The following is a 12,950-nucleotide window of genomic DNA, read 5'->3' on the forward strand; positions in this document are numbered from 1 at the left end:
CATTCTTAGCAGTGCTTTTTTTAAAAAAAAAGTGGTGCCGGAACTCACACACGTCATACAACCCGCCTTGCCTATCCTACAAGGTTCCATCCAAAAAAGGTGCCTGAACACCATTCTGGGCGTTCTATGAGAAAAAAAGCCTTGATTCTTAGCAATCAGAAGCCATAAATGGAAACTTGGAGCCTGTTTTTTAGTTTAGAATATTATGAAAGTAATTAAGCAATTAATTATGTCATTTTTATTGAAAGCATAATATTTTGAACTGGGTCAATATGGGTCAATTGTATGGGAGAAGGGTTGGAAATTGTATACATTTCAATGATTTTATGCAGAACTACTCAAGTCAAAGAGTGAAAATAGATTTTCTTGATAGTGCTAATTAGTTCATCGGCTGAGTGTCTCTTGTGGCAAAAATCCTTGCCCATTTTTTTTTTGTGTGTGTGGTACAGCATGTTAATCCAGATATGTGCCTTTAAAAATGTCTGGAAATGAACACATCTTTTTTTTTTGTTGTTGTTCATTTGCTGCTGCATGTTACAAGCTTATACATGCAGGGCTTCCAGCAGCTGTGTTCATTGCAGTTTTCTCTTTCCTTTCCCCCAACATAATCATGACATATATTTTTTAATAATTTGATTGCATAGCTGGAAATCAGTAAATAGGGATTGAACTCTTGGCTGAATATTCTATTTCCCTCCCACTGTGTGTGTGTGTGTGTGTGTGTGTGTGTGTGTGTGTGTGTGTGAGAGAGTGAGTGAGTGTGTATGGAGGAGAGATTACCTCATGTCTTTTAAAAAAAATATACATACAGAAAGATCAAAGGGATCCTGGCACATTTAAGTTCATTCCAACTGGCCTGGGGCCAACTAGTCTTCATTTTCCAAGAAGGCTTTCTCTTTCATTCAGTTGAGAAAATCTTTCTCCCAATTTGCAACTAGGGTAACCATTTTCAAATCACTAAAGAAAAGAAAAGAAAAGAAAAAAAGACTATCTCTTCAAAAAATGGTGCATCGTATTTGCATAACAGTTGTGTATGCTATTTTCTCAAGCTTATAATTTGTGTAGAGGTCAATTTTGAAATAATCCCTTCAGTTTAAGCAAAATGTTATGACTTTCACCAAAAAGTCTGTTTGCTTGCTTTTGTTCTCTATTTACTAACTGTTTATTAAGTTTATTATATCTGGTTTGCACAATCTGGACAACCGCTAGATGGAAGCAGAGTGTACCATCTCATTGTTGTCTGGTGGTCACCTGGATTCTTGCAGCCCAGACATGATAAGTCTGTGGAAAATTTAAAGCTCAAAAACCTACGGTTCTATGTCTTGAAGTTGGACATAAGTGACAAAACTCCATGTGGAAAATGGAAAATTTTCTTGAATATGCGTTGGTATTTAAATTTCAGAATAAATTTAACCTTACGTTTGGATAGAATTAATATCTGCAGGTGTGTGCAAAAGGCCTCTCTGCTTGTGACAATACTTTTCTGTGCTGAAAGAAGGCAACACATTTCAGTACTATAAAAGGCACAACATTATTATTTATAACCTTTAGGTGATCTTGCAAATGCTCGTATATTTTGTTTTGACTTCCATGACTAATTAGAGCATTTTGTTAACTCTTATGTTCTGGTTCCTGGAAATCCTACATGATTTTCACTAGTGGAGATCCACATGATTTCAAGCCTGTTTTATGAGGTGAGAGTCACAGGGCCAGCTTTTTGAAAAGACGGGAAAAAAAGAGAACCGAGAGTTTTCTGATGCTGAATTCTGTACCTAGGGCGAGATCCTCAGTTCTTTTACTCTACTGAACATCAGTTTTCTGAAAAGGAAGCAGCAGCAAGAGGCATCATCCACCATGCCTAGATACAGCTCTTGGTGCAAGCTTCCTTCCCTTCAACTATTTATTGTCATCATGTGAGGCCATCAAAACTCTCCTCCTCCTCCTCCTCCTCCTCCTCCTCCTCCTCCTCCTCCTCCTCCTCCTCCTCCTCCTCCTCCTCCTCAACTTCATAACCTGTTGAATTCCTCCCTCCTCGACTTCATAATTCATAAATTAAAGTCAGGATTGCTTTCTTCCTCCTCCTTCCCAATCTTCTTTCCTTTGAAATGGGTAAGAACTGGGCTATTTTTTTTTTTTTTAAGGAATTCATCCGAAATACAAAATATAAATGTTTATATGAGGATATGAAAAGACAGAATGTTTGTAATGGTTATTCTTTCTTTTGTCTGCTTTTCTCCCCCTTCCCTTTCTCAGCCTTCCCTCCTGCAAAACAGGAAGAATGACCGTTGCCTTTATGCCTCACTAGGGGACTTTCTGGATGCATCTGCCTGGCTAGTGTTGTAGAAGGACAAAGATTCTGCATTAAATGGATGTAATGGCAAAAGGATCATTCAATATGCCCTTCACGACTGTAACTGACAGGATGTTGGATTCATGCATAGTATGAACACAGCATTGTAGCGTCTCTGGCTGAGTACTCTACAGGGAAGACCACTGTATGTAATGACCGAAAAAGGCAATCATTTTGTCCTTGTCATTTGTGTTAACAATGCAGTTATTCTTGGGTGAAAAGATGCAGGTGGAGTTCAGAAGAACTAGAAGAACTAGAGCCATAACTGCCAAGGCAAATCTCAGGCAAGCAAAAAGAATAGAGTCACAATATCACAGAAAACAGGGACTGGCAAGAGTTAGCTTAAAAGCTTATCTTCAGCAGGATCAAATGGCACCTCAGTGAAGACTGCAAGGAAACATCGGTTTGCATTCTAGTTTAGAAAAGTGTTGCTCTCCTTACCTTAAGAACTTCACGCTATTCCCTTGTCATTTTTAGTTTTCCAAGTAGTCACTGAGCATGCTCATTCTTCATTGGACTATTTTCTTCTTGGGCTCATTTTTTCCACAATAGGTCTTTCCTCCACCTAGTGCCATTTGGCTTATTTTTAATATGGGCACCTATCCAATAAAAACAGGGTGTAGTGTGCAATATGGTATTTATTTTCTACTAACAACCCTAATTCATTTACATACGGTGGAGGGGATCTAGCCCAGGATTTCCCAATTGCTCATTCTGAAGTTTTCAGAAATATATTGATATATTTTGTCCTCCGGTAAAGCGATAAACATGCAATTTTCCACCACGAAAAATAGCAAGGATAGTTATCTTTGCATCCATATTTCAAGCCCTTCTGCTTCCTAGCAACCTGTCAATCAAGTGATTGACAAGCTGCCAAGAACAGGGTGGCAGTTCCTATAAGAGGTCACAGCGATGGCTATTGAGGGCCATACATCGCCTGTGAGTTGTGAGGTATCATATCAATGGCTGAAGATACACATGATCTGCCTAGTAAAGAGCAGCTTTCTTTAATAAATGTTTTTCTTCTGTTATTTGTCCAGTTCTGGAAAATTATGAGGCTGTCAGATGCCTAGGAAAAACACACACCAAACTAAAGCTATTGAATTGTCCCTTGGAACCCTGGATGAATCAACTTACTTCTATTAATATATTCATTTTACTTTTCTTTTCTCATCATTTTGCTCTACTTTTCTTCCTCTGCTTCACATATCACTCATGAAAGTCCTGATATCTGGGCACTGAATGGCAGCAAGCTCCAGTTTTCCACTTTGGTAGAAGGATTGCATGACTGTAATTTTACCTAGAAATATCTATGGAGTTGGATGCTGTTCAAAGAACTATTGTATTGTTGCTTCCCATTAAAGAAGAATGTTTCTTTTCTCTTGCCAACTTTTTCTGTACACCCAATGAGGTTTAGAAGAAGTTCCAGGTGAAGTATTTTTGGTGTTGAAAGCCTAAAACCAAGAACGTTCTTCTGAGAACTACTTCACGTATCCTAAGGGATTCAGCTGAACTGAATACAAGATTAAAAGATGGAACCTTTATTCGACGTTAACATGCCTTTAATATATTACCAAACATCAAGCTTTTGACAGGCATTGCTGGTCTGCATGTGAAGATTATGAATGATTTGCTCTAAGGGAGTCTTGATAGAAGGAGTCTTAATCATTTCTTAAATTATTTTGACTAATTAATTTGCTAAAATTACAGAATTAACCTAAACAAAGCCATTCTTACACTCTTGATCAAAGTTTTCAAAGTCTAACTTTTTAAAGATTTTCCTTCTAGTCAGATCTGCTAATCAGATGCTGAAGTACATAACGGTGACATTTAGGAGCTGACATTAAAGGTAAAGGATTCCCCTGTCCAGTCCTTTCCGATTCTAGGGGAAGATGCTCATCTCCGTTTCTTAGCTGAGGGAGCCAGCGTTGTTTAAAGATACTTCTGTGGCCGGCGTGGTTCTGTATTGAGGCACATAGAATATTGTTACCTTCACACTGAAATGGTACCTATTTATCTACTTGCATTTGCATGCTTTCAAACTCCTAGGTGAGCAGGAGCTGAGATAAATAAGGGGAGCTCATCCCGTTGCGAACCTGGACTGTCAGCTTTCCAGCATGTTTAGCCACTGAGCCATCATGCCCCCTATGAGATGACATCATTTTGCATAAACCCTCATTTTGGTATCATAAATAATGTGCTATGGATGATGCTTAATGCAAAAGCTTTTCATTTATCCCTAGGCTGCTAGAATCCCTCATTTTGCTTTTCGTGCAAAGTGAAATGTCTAATATAAAAAAGTCAGTGTTAATATTATGGTGCCATGTACACACTTAATACTTTACAAAGATTTTGTACTCTGAAATTTGCCTGAAAAAAAAATTAAGACTGGTGCTGCTGCTTTATGTGTTGCATTCACTTTATTGAATAGTTTCTTTAAAGGAGCAACAACTTTTTTTTAGGATTATGGCAAGCCTGAATAAATTTGGGTTACTTAATAGCAGACAACTTGAATGAGATCTGAAGGGTGATGTGAGTTTTCAAGTGTGCTTAGCTCTAATGGATAGCCAGAGGAATATACAACTGCTTCAGTAAATAAGCTAGTGGAGTCAACTAGTTTTCCTGCAGAAAATGCATTTTGAGAAGAAACATAAGAGAAATAAAACAAGTGCTCAAATGACTATGTTCATCAAGGAAAATGGGTGAAGGAATTCCAGGGAGCAGATATCTGAATGTGTGTGTGTGTGTGTGTGGGGGAGCTAGATTTCTGATGGTTACAGAAAAGATAATTATGGACAAGCCCCATCTATCAGCATCACTGTATCACAACTGAACAACTGTACATGAGTAAGCCAGGCCTGCAAAAAGGAGGGAGTGGAATACTGCTTCATGACATGGGCTTAAGTCTTCCCTGCAGGCTTGTGCAAAACTTTTGGTAGGTTATGGATAGGTTGGATTAAATAGGTCTTGTTTGATCCAGAAAAACCCATTCTGGTTGCATCTAAATGAGCAGATTCAGATTATTTTCAACTTTCTTTGCCTTTACAGACCTGAGATCCCTATCACATTGTGATAATTTTACCATAGGTGTATTAAAACAGTCTGTGAGATATTTTCTGTTATTGTGGTATTACAACTTTGTTTATTGTACCTTTCAGCCGAAGATGTCTTAGCCAATGTTTATATTCAGAGTACTCTTCCCCCCCCCCCTTCTGACTTCGGCCTATGCTCTTATATTTTTTATTCTCTTTTCAGGGCTCAAACGAAGGTTTTTAATTTGAATATTGATAAATAAAAAGGAGTTGGAAAGTTCGTAGCTACTCCCAGATTTCAATGGGGGCCAGGCCAGTTAAAGAGTTTTCTGATCTAAATGTGCTGTAATGGTTCTCTCTATTTTGAGACATGTGTTAATCTGCACAGCATTGGATTTTTGAAATTTATGCTGAATGCTCACAAATTCAAGACTCTGATATTTCTAGTTTAAAACTCTTAGCCTCTCCATTCCCTACAACTTCTCTTGTTAGTTACTCAAATGTCTTACATAATCTCCAGATTCTTGCTTGGGATAAATCTCTGTAACTTACTGCCTGAAATGGGATGAATGAATATGTAGCAAAGGGGTTTCACAAGTGTGTTGACCAGAAAAACCCACAAAAAAAACACAAAAGCCCCCCCCCCCCAAGAGCCATGTTCCAGTTCTATCAGGATTACATTGTTATGGGAGGAAGAGGCAAGTTCAATGGAGATAGAGAGAGGGCCTTTGTGATCCCAATGTCTCACCATTGATCGTGATGTTATTTTAAGTAGAACAGGAGAGTTTAAAGGAGGAGGGAAAACATATCTTACAGGAATTCATTCTCTTGTTAAATTTGTCTAACAACTTTGATGATAGTTTAACAGCCAATTTGACATCAGAAATGTCTGTTTGCTGCCTTCCGCTGCCTTGTTGAGCTTTCATCTAGACACCTCTAGTTTAAAGACAAAAGACAGGCAAAGGAAATTTGAGACTGGCTGGCAATAAAAGAGGGGGTCAACAGCAGAGAGAGAAAGAGAGAGAGAGAGAGAGAGAGAGAGAGAGAGAGAGAGGGAGAGGGAGAGAGAGAGAGAGAGAGAACATTTCATGAAACTTGCCTTCAGTCAATTTAACTGCAAGACAAACTCAGGGTGATGAGAGTTGTACCAAGTATGTATGCGCACTGACATGTCACTGAGTGTGTTTCATGATTCATCAGGCACACAAGTGATTGATTGGCCTTGCAGACTGGGGAGCCCAGAATTTTATTTATTTTTTTAAATTTGAACTTATCTCTTAAAAATGGTTTGCAGTTCTTCAGGCAGCTTGTGATTGAGTGGCAGGCAAGCAACAGCTACTCTCTCACTCCCCTCTTCTCTCACAATGTTTTCTATGTCTTAAAGTCATTGATTGATGATTTATTATACACAGATTATTAATTGGCACTGGGAGAGTCCCTTTTCTTTTTTACATCAAAGAATATACTTTTTATTTATTGTGTTTGTTATTCATCAGGAAATGGATTTTTTCCTGGTTGTCAGATTTTTATCTAGGGAAAATGCATGCATATTCATGTAGGACTTGGCTTTTGATACATAAGCAGTATAGAATAGGGTTGCACAATGCTTCAGATTCAGTTCCAAAAATGCAGAATCTTTAAAAAGTTTTTTTTTTTTTAGGGATTCTTTTCCAAAGTAATTCATATTCTGTGGTTCTGGACCATGTTCTAGAGCACATAATTTATTTGCATGGTTCAATATGAGAATATTAAGACATTTTCCAGGCATTGCATACCGCAGCAATGTCTGACTCCAGTCATTCCCTGGGTAGCAGCTGGGAATGACTCATTTCTATAGTTGCTGAGAACAATCATCAACATAAGGCAGATTCCTATGTTCCATCACTTCATATGAAAGGTATCCCTAATGTTTTTCTACGATTTCACATCATAAAATAACATTAAAAGTATATTAAGATTATACAAGTCATTTTTTTCTAGGAAGCTGTTAATGTAAGATCACTGATCATCTCATCAGTGAGTTTGAAAACTATACATATAAGGTGCTGAAGGTAATCTCCAGGAATTTAATCTCCTTCATTTTTTGAATATCTCCACTTAATATATAGCAGAATACAGCAAACCCATCCGTGATTCTGGTGGCAGTTTTCCCCACTTTTTTTGATGAAATAAGGGGCAAAATAATGGTAAAGCTTGCCTATACAAACTTTCTTCTATTTAAAAATGCAAAATCTTGGAGGGAAAAAAATAAAAGGAAAAAAAATCTAAATATTTTTTGTTTTTGCTGAAAATGAAAAAAAAAGTAGATGATGAAATATTTTCCAAATTCTGAGTATTGCAATAGACTGCATACATTCCCTAGTTGAAGGAATGTGGCCAATACTTTGTTCACTTCAAAGATACTGTCTGATTTAGCAATCCTACTTGGATTAAATAACACGCCTAGAATAAAACGGTCAGGCCCAAAGAATTAGGACCATACATTAAGTTGTAGTTCAGAAGATTTATTGCTCAAGCCTATCTACAAGAATCTAGTCAACTAAAGTTCAACACTAAATTGGTACCAGATAAGGGTCAACAGAATTCAAGAGGGGTTAGACCAGGGATCTTCAAACTTGGTCCTTTTATGTCTTGTGGACTTCAACTCCCAGAATTCCTCAGCCAGTGTGCTGGCTGAGGAATTCTGGGAGTTGAAATCCAGAAGTCATAAAAGGACCAAGTTTGAAGACCCCTGGGTTAGATGTAGGGCATTTGGGAGAACATAACAATTTAGGCTGATAACTCATTTAACTCCACCCTCAGCTCTGTCTGCTCTTCTATCTTTTCTATACTGATCACTACTGTGTCTTTACTATTGTCATAGAATGCTGCATATGGCATGGGTACAACTAAATTTGGTAATCAAGTCTACTTTTTTTGGATCTTACTAAAAAGCATTATCAGTAATCCTCAACTTAAGACCACAATTGGACCCCAAATTTCTGTTGCTAATTAAATGAATTTTGCCCCCCCTCATTTTATGACTTTTCTTGCCATAGTTGTTAAGTGAATCACTGTAGTTGTTAAATTAGTAACACGGTTGTAAAATGAATCTGGCTTCCCCATTGACTTTGTCAGAAGTTTGCAAAAGGTGATCACATGACTCCAGAACACCGCAACTCCAAGCTTATGGAGTGGCTACACAATCTGTGTATGTGAAGATTGCATCTGTGCCTAAGGATCGGAAGAATTCTATTATTGTCCTTTTATACATTACCGGAAGCTCTGATGAGTTTTTTTGGCATTTGTTCCTTCAGTTGGTGGGAATTTGTTGAGAAAAAAAGGCTGTGCTGCTATTGTTTGTGAAATGGAAGTCTGCAGAGAGTATTTATCAGTGGGCTTTAAGCAATTCATTCTGAATGATTTTTTGACTGCTCAAAGAGTATCCCCAATTCAAATTCATTGCCAGATGTGGATTGTTTATGGTGATGTCAATGCTGAGGAGTACTATGTATCACTGGGCCAAAAAATATAAATGTGGTAAACTGAAAAGAGCTGATGTTTGTGATCAAAGATAAACGAGATGACATGGTGATGACATATGACAGCAACCAACAAGTTTCACTTTGTATTTCCTAGGAATATATGGGTCACATTATTGATGCTCTTCAATATCAAAAGGTGTGTGCAAGATGGGCTCCTTGCACACTGATGATAGAGATGAAAGCTTCAAGATTTGATACTAGCAGCAACTGTTGTCACACTACAAGCATCAGGCGAGGAATTTCTTCACAGCTTTGTGACAGCTGCTTAAACATGAGATCATCATTATGATCCAGAAATGAAGTGTCAATCAATGGAATATCCTATGAGAAAAAAAATAATCAATGCCCAGGCTTTGGGAGAAAGCTCATAATTAGATTTTTTGGGGGATGCAAATAGTATTATTTACATGGATTTTCTTTAATGTGGCACCATTATCAACTCAGAGCACTACATAACAATATCAACATTTTAAAACAATGATAAAGCAGAGTTCATAGGTACAGGAAGAAAATTTTACTGCAACATGACAATGAAAGACCTCACATTTTACGAGCCATCCAAGAGACAATTACAAAGTTGGCTTTCATTTTCTTACTCCATCTGCTATGCAGTCCAGACTTGGTGCAATGTGACTTCCACTTTTCCTAAAATTGTAGGAATGCTTTTATTGGTATTTGTTTTCTTTGTAGACATCTGATTAACTCAAATGAAGACATGGAAAAGACCATTTGGATCTGATTGAAGAGACAAATTGTGGATTTCTTTTGTAATAGCTTTATGAAATTTGTCCTTCACTGATAGAAGTGCATAGTCAATACTGTACAGGTGATTATATACTGGTTAATACAGGTAACAAAACCGCACATTTCAAGCATTATTTTCCTGTTTTAATTATTAAAATACCTCTATTTAAAATGAATATCACTGTATGATAACAATGCTCAGTTTTTACTATCTATGTAAATTGAATATCACAAAACTACCTAAAAACAAATAAAGATCCCAACATGAAATTAAATGTAGGAAAATACATCCTTGACAGGTTCCACTATATTTCCTAACAGAATGGGAAATAATCCCTTGAGTTAATTGCTTGAGCAAAAAAAACTAGGACTGGACATTTTAATCCATGAAATAAAATTTGCAGGAGCCCCCCCCTTTTTAAAAATAATTTGTTCGAAATATTTAATTTGTGCCACATCAAATTTTCCACATCCACTGAAGCTGCTACAGTCATTAGTGATTCCCAGAGTAAACTGCTAAAGTATCTATCAATGATCTAACATCCAACAAAAGTTTGAAATCCTATCATAAAACCAGTTTGTGAAGGATTAGTTATCAATGGTAATTTCTTCTGCAGTTTATGTGCCAAAGTGGCAATCAGAATCTTTGCATTCATATCTAATAAGAATGATTTCTGGCAAATAAATTGCAAAGCTTCCTTTACATTCATTTTTAAAAGACTATACTAAGATTCTTTTTGTTTTGGCTTCCCTGCTGAATACAGTACAATCCTATTCTACACGTAAGCTTTAAATGCATTCCAAAAATCCTTAACAAACAGTAGATCATCTATTTATTTGACAAAAACTGTAGTGCCTGTCCTCTGAAATGAGGTTTCTGCTGAGATCTAGGAGGCTTCCACCCTGCTGATGTTTCATGGGGTTTTGAAGACCTGGCCCTTTGCCCAGGCATTTGGCTAGGATGGGTGTAGCCCCTTTCAAGGAGTAAGTGTGTGCTTCTTGCTGCCTGATTTTGCCATCTTGGCTGCTTTTTTATTTAGATTTTTTCATCATTTTTTATGAACTGTCCAGATCATTGGGAGTTGCACACTGAACAAATTTAATGAATTAATTATTCTTCTTTAATGTAATTGTCTTCATATAACAATCAAACTGAATTCCTTAAAGTACTCCACTTCTGTAAATGATTTTTCTTGGAGTTCTGATTTTGGTCCAAGATCCAAGATTAAATTCAAAAACGGGGCCATTGCTCTACAGCCCATCTGTAAACTAACAGCAGAACAGTTATGCAAAACATTGATCAAAGCCATCCAACTATCATAATTTTTAACAACCAAGATTATATAACAACCAGGTGCATCCAGAAGTTATTGATCAAGTATAACATTTGAAATGTTCTTAATTTCATGAATATAGACCTTATCAATCCAATTCCTTATAAGTAAAATTTTCAATATAATGGGTGGGGGAAGGGATCTCCTCTTCTCTCCACAGCACCATTATCATGATCATCATTTATCATCAACCATGCCCTAGTAGAGCCTGAGACTATGAATAATGGCCTAAGCTCTCATAATGATGTTGACAGATTATATCTTCCAAGGAAGACTGTTGGGTGATGACTTTTACAGGTAAAACAAACTGTAGAGGACAAGAAACAAGCGCTTAATGATTACATCAAGACAAGTAAAGAAACTGCACATCTCTGAGGGAAGGACTATTTGCAGAAATGGAACCTAAACATACATACATACATAACAACAGCCCAAGATTAGCCAATTGGAAAACCATAGTGTTCAATAGACACTTTTTGAGATATACTGAAGGAAAATTGAACAATACAAAAACATGGCACTGGCTTAAGAGGAATTCATTTAAAAAGAAAACAGAAGACAAGAAAAAGCACAAATGCCATCAAAGCAAAACAGAAAAGATCACTTTGTCTAATAAATGCTGATTGTGCTGGGATAAGATGGACTAGCTGACCCATATAATAATTGATTGCAAAAAAGGGCATGATTGATAATGGGAATATTTACTTTGGGAAAAAGTATGGATTCAGTCAGTAAGAATTACCAGAACACGACATTACAGATAAAGCCATTGAAAACGACAGAGCAAAAATTTTATGGGATTTCAAAATTCAGCAAGATCATCTGTATCCTAGCAAATAAATTAACATACCAGACCTAACTGTGATGGAAAAGATCCACGTTTAATGTATGAATATAGCCATTGCAACATGCAGTAATGTTGAAAGGTGAGTGATGCCATGTAGTGTAATAGCCTGTTGGTTGTTTCTGAGATGTTTTTGATATATGTTTGTGTTATTTTTTTCTTAGTTTGTGCTGGTTGTACTGGTAGTGGGTTGAATGATGAAGCATTTTTTTCATAAAGTTGCATGGGGATCCACTTTGTTGGAAGATGTTATATAGATGGTCTGTTTTCTTCTTCTTGTGTCCTGGGTTGCTGCAATGTATTTGTAGTCATCTGAATAATGTTCATAGTCATCTGAATAATGTTCATACATAGCTCCTCTTTTGGGAGAAAGGGTTATACTTTTGGTAGTGGAACATGTGGTTAAAGTGGGTGGATTTTTTGTTAGACCTGTGTTTCCTCTGCTAATGTGTTTTCTTTTTTCTCTTTTGAATTTTATTCCTTTGAAGAAGTTGTTGATTGTTTCATGTGTCCTCTCTAGTTATTCCTTTTTTATTTTTGTAAAGTGACATCTACATGTCAAATTCTTACTTTTGGTTGTATTAAGTTTCTAGATGCTGTATTACAATCTCTGCTATGAGTCCTATGGGTGTTCCTCTGATTCATTGCTATATTTGCTCATCAGACAGAAATAGGTAGTGATCTTAATGAATTTGGTTAAGTTGAGTGTGTTGTGATGGACTGCTGCCATGGATTCTTTCTCGGCCTATGGATGTAAAGAGCTAAAGCTGTGCCATCAAATGAAACCATAATCTCAACTTATTCTATTATTAGATCTTTGGTTTTCTGAAGCACTGCACCTCTATATATTCCAGTTATAGAGAAGAATCATAAGATGATAACCTCTTCACATATAATAAACAAATACAGGCAGTCCTTGACTTACAACCACAACTGAGCCCAAAATTTCTGTTGCTAAATGAGACATTTTTAAAGTGAGTCTTGTTCCATTTTTATGACCTTTCTTGCCACAGTTAAGTGAATCACTGGTTAAGTGAATCTGGCTTCCCCATTGACTTTTCTCCTCAGACGGTCACAAAGGGGATCACATGACCCTGGGACAGTGCAACTGTCAGAAGTATC

This window comes from Crotalus tigris, unplaced genomic scaffold (assembly GCF_016545835.1).
Source record: "Crotalus tigris isolate CLP2741 ecotype Arizona unplaced genomic scaffold, ASM1654583v1 scf7180000024391.5723578, whole genome shotgun sequence".
Classification (NCBI taxonomy): domain Eukaryota; kingdom Metazoa; phylum Chordata; class Lepidosauria; order Squamata; family Viperidae; genus Crotalus; species Crotalus tigris.